This window comes from Notothenia coriiceps, unplaced genomic scaffold (genome assembly GCF_000735185.1).
Source record: "Notothenia coriiceps isolate Sejong01 unplaced genomic scaffold, NC01 NC01_scaffold00024667, whole genome shotgun sequence".
Lineage (NCBI taxonomy): Eukaryota > Metazoa > Chordata > Actinopteri > Perciformes > Nototheniidae > Notothenia > Notothenia coriiceps.
This window is the reverse complement of record NW_011357368.1, coordinates 617,069-621,860: the sequence shown is the minus strand read 5'-3', so window position 1 is coordinate 621,860 and position 4,792 is coordinate 617,069. Positions and strand designations below refer to the sequence as shown.

The following is a 4,792-nucleotide window of genomic DNA, read 5'->3' as shown; positions in this document are numbered from 1 at the left end:
TAGAGAACTCTACGAAGTGGCACCTTTAAAGTAACTATCAAGACAATGCCAAGAATGTTTGCAAGTGTACATCTCCAAATAGAGAGAGTCTTGTTCCTTTTGAGAGGAGAGTGGTACCTTGGAACTAGAGACCGAGTTCTGTCCACAAGTATTGCAACAATCCGGTTTGTATTTGTGGAAATACACACCTATACTGTACTACTAGGTGGACTGTACGAGTTGTAGGTGGGTAGTGTACTACCAATTTGTGACACCGACCTTGTCGAGTGTAGTTTAGACCTACAATGCATTACACCACAATGTTACACATTGTTAGGGAGCGTATTTGCTACAACAGCACTAATGGATACGTTTACAGTTTTGCGTGTCCTGAAGTCTATTACCATTACGCCGGTAGTTGTCGAGATACACGTATAAACCCAAAAGGAGTTTTAGACCACGTACCGTTGCGTAGGTGTGTTTGTCACAGCCGCATTAGTTACCTGTGCCAGAGGTAGAAGTGACATATAGGTGTCCAGGTACGATTGGTCGGATGACGTTTAGCTCTAGATGTAATCAGCAAAGGTACTTTGCGGGGCGGTATTTTGTATAAGTTAGTTCAAATAAGCATATATCGGGTTTAGTGTTTAAGGATAAAGAGAGTCGCGAATGTCAGTTGTTTGTGTAACCGTACATTTTGATACATTTTGTTTTTGTATTGAAATTCTAGTTCACTTTATGTTAATTTTTCTTTGTTTGTGTTACTGTGTTTATGTCATCCATGTTATTTATGTAAGATTGCTCCCAAGGTACCCTACATATTTTCCCCCCAAATTTTGTCAATGCATGCGACATGAATTTTCTTTCAGAATTGAAGAGAATTAACACACACTGGTGACAACCGGAGGGATTGCCGGGCAGGTGTTTACTTTCGGCTCAATAATGGGGCCTTTTGGTAGATTAACTAAAGGTGTGCGGCTACTGCTGTGAGGAAAGATCAGCCTGAATTTACAATGGTTCTTAATGGAGACATGTTGAAAGTTTTTGTCACTTCATGCCACTTCATTTAATTAATTTTGCTTAATTTTGTTTTTATTTTATTTAAGTTATTTTCAAGCTACGAGATGTTTTCCTATGTTTCTCATGAACAATTATGTCTCAGGAGTGTAGGGTTTGGGAATTATGGCAGGTTTAAAAAATAAATATGAAGGCAAATTTCGAGCTTTCCTCCACTCTACTTGTGACCTCACGCACTCTAGCCTTAACGAGCTGCGCAATACACACTAATGTTAAAATCTGAAGAAGGCCTCTTTACCAAGGTCTGAACAATGTTTAATATTTCTAAAAGTATGAATCTGATTTAAAAGTTGTGTAACACGAATAATGTCAGAAAGATGTGTAACATTTTAAAGTTGGAATGAGGTTTCTGAGTGAAAGTATGAAAGTTAGCAGTTGAAGTTGCAAGAAGATTTTTCAAGTCTGAAGAGTTTCTCCATTGACCTCCATGTTAAAAATGTGATGAATTATGGGATATATCTCGGGAATTATGAAAGTTATGAATGAGAAAAAGTAATAGCCATCGATTCCCGATCGAGCTGAACATTTTGATGTTTGAACGGAGTTTCTGCGATGTGGAATGTGGGAGCAGAAGAGGGACAAAATAACCCAGCGGAATAAGAATAAAGAATTTGCCCTTGAAAATATATCTTGCTAACTTATTTTATTTTGAAAGACTTGCATCAACACAGTTTAGCCTTGTGTTTGAAAACCTTTTCCCATATTATGCAGCTTAATGTATAAATGTTCTGGCAGTTTTTGTTGTCACACTTATATGAGAAAAAGCTATTTTAAATAACTACAGAAAATATTCTGTCATAGCTTAAATTGGATCAAGCAGCATTAATCTCAAGTAATGACCTGCCCTTTGGGAAGTATCATTAATACGGAGAGTAAATGTTTGTAATTTCCTAGCAAATAGTCTCATGTATCGGCTTGAACAAAAGTAACCTTAGGATTGTTCTTTGGCACAAAATAAAGTAGCATTCGGCCAATAAGAACAGACACTGGTAGACATCATTGAACAATGAAACAGTACAACAACAAGAAAAACACATGACTTCTGAAGTTTCACTTTTTTAAATCCATCCTTATATGTTATGGTTGTTGGTGATGAAGATTTTCTCTATCTTTTCCTTTATGTCTGCTTTTTTTTCTCTTTAGCTGTGTATGCTATGTTTTTTTGCAGTTTGCAGAGGTTGGGGATGAGTTTATCCTTATTTATTTATAACTTAAGGAATGAAGGCCTTGCTTTATCTGTTCACAAAAGGTGATTGACTCATCGATAAACATTAGAATGCTCAATATTGTTAAGGGGTCAGTGTTAAAAAAGTAACATAAAGTAAATGAGTAGACTCAGAAATGTGGTTTTTCTCTAAATGAGTCCTAAAAAATCTACCCACATTTTTACTCCCTAGCTTTCCCAGTCCCTAGAAAGTACACACTCTCAATGACACACGCGCAGTATTTATCAGCCTTGCAGCTGGATTCCCCTTTTTCAAAACGTTTATGTTTGTGCAGACATGCTATTGATTTAACTGTCATTTCATCTCCATTCACAGCTGGATTCCAATAAACATTTAGATAACTTTCCTGTTTGCTGCTGCCGTCTGAGTTCAATGTTTTTCTGCCTTTTGCTCAACATTGCAAAGTCTTGTTTGTCTAAAAGTCTGGTTGGTTGCTCTGTTGCTTTGAAAGTAATCTCCCTTAAAGATTTGTCTTAATGGCCTTTTTAGAGACAGATCTTTCAACAGCTGAAACCATACCTTTTGAGAGCACTGTGCAGAGATTCAAACCCTTTTAGCTGCCACAAAGTTTTTTCTGTAATATCGACCCATTCATGATGTTTACCTGATTTGGTTCCTGGCAGGAAACAGCAGAGTAGAGTGTTTATGATTTGATGGAAATACATTAAGAGCACTGGTGTGAGTGATGCAAACCCAATTTCATCAATTTACACTATTTAAAAACACAACATGTATTTTAAAGAAGCATTGATGCAGCTGTGTGCCAGAAAAAAGGCATCAAAGTACAAAAGCTGTAATGATGTTTGCTCTACTTAAGGTTTGATCTGACACATTGTCATTATACCATACATGAGTGTTACTACCACTATTAGTGTTATGTGAATGTTTAGTAAGTTGAGTTTTGCAGACAAATCCCGGTCACCGCAAGGAGGTCGCGCGTCTGTTTAGTTTCTACCTGAATAACTCTGTTCCTACACTGTGGACCATAAAAGGCGGATGGGTTCTCTACTTGACTAAGATACTTACCACCAGCACGTGGTCGAACATATGCATCATTTTATGACTAGATGCCGGTATCAACGTTAAGTGTGGGTGTGCGCGTGATCGTCATATGATATATAATCGCGTTTTGACATTAGTCAAGACACAACTAATCAGATCGACTCCGTATAAACGGACTCGGGTCGGGTGTCCACATTAACTTTATGGAGTATGAACCATCTGTACGATGGACCGGCTTAATAAGGAGAGTTTTGACTAATTTACAGCTCTCCGGGCTCTCGCACACATACACACACAACTACAACACACACACACCACACACACACAACACAACACACACACACGACACCACACACACACACGCCACACCACACACACGCCACACACACACACACACATTTACGCACGTCCCTTCTCTGTGTGTCCTCCCGATAACTGTTTACGAAGAGTTAACCGATCACACAAGGTTAATCTATTTCCTCTCTCTTAGTAAACGCTCATCTAGTAATCGAAAATTCCTATAAAATAAGTCGCAACAACCCTGTTTTTGTCTACAGCTAAGATGCTCAGAAGTCGTCTTCTGTGTCCTCTTCGACGGATACTACACGAGTACACTCTGCCTCCCAGTCTCCAAAAAGAGGGAAAACTCTTTTTTCTGCATTACCAATAATAAGAAACATGTAGTGTGCTATCATATGACTGTAGTTCCTATTCAATATACATCTGTACTCAAACAACGCTATGTGACGAAACGGATTGTACCGACACGGACCAACCATGTTATTCTTCTAGTCGACATCTATTTTGATGAACGGCACCAGTTACCTTATAACTTCCACACGTTATGTTGAAATTGTTGATAATTACTAATTTGTACAAATTACTCTACAGAGGAATGGAGATTCTAGTCCGGCTCGTATTGTAGGAAATACGGAACAATCAACCTTTTTGCACATGAAACGAAAATCTAATCACAAAATTTACGGGAAAAATGTAACAAAAGAATTCCGACGAAATTCACAGGAAGTAACGATTCGTGAAACTTAACGGACACAACTTGTCCCGCCGGCGAATATATTTATTAGAACGGAACGACGGGACATGAAAAAAAGGTCGATTTTTTACATAAATATATTATTCAAGTAATTAAAATACTATAATTGTAAACGCGATCTAGATGGAAAAAGATCTTTGACCTACGCTATTTTGTCAAGGGGCGTTCCAAAGTGTCGAGTTCGAACTGTGTTTGTACAAAATTGTCGATGTGTCGACCTTTTCCATCAGCATTGGAAGGTTATGTGATTAACGTTGGTACATGAATGTGGACGTCCTCCGTCACGTCCGATTTCTTAAAACCATCCTTGCGGACCATAAGTACTCACGAAAGAAAATGGGAGGGGAGATCGAATAAGGAAAGGCCAGAAACAATAAACAGGGAGTAAATTTAAGATGGGTCGTCGTCTGTTTGTCACCTCCCATTTCTTTCTAGGTTACGTAAATTGTAGTTG

At 38.3% G+C, this 4,792-nt stretch overlaps 2 protein-coding genes across 7 annotated transcripts in view; one reads left to right on the top strand and one right to left on the bottom strand.

Annotated features, from left to right (window-relative positions):
* The window catches only part of LOC104955149 (Kv channel-interacting protein 2), a 182,767-nt gene that overhangs the window by 155,659 nt on the left and 22,316 nt on the right, over window positions 1–4,792 (top strand). The window lies entirely within an intron of this gene.
* Window positions 1–4,792, bottom strand: part of LOC104955366 (liprin-beta-2-like) — a 15,162-nt gene that overhangs the window by 5,207 nt on the left and 5,163 nt on the right. The gene's annotated exons all lie outside the window — the stretch shown is intronic.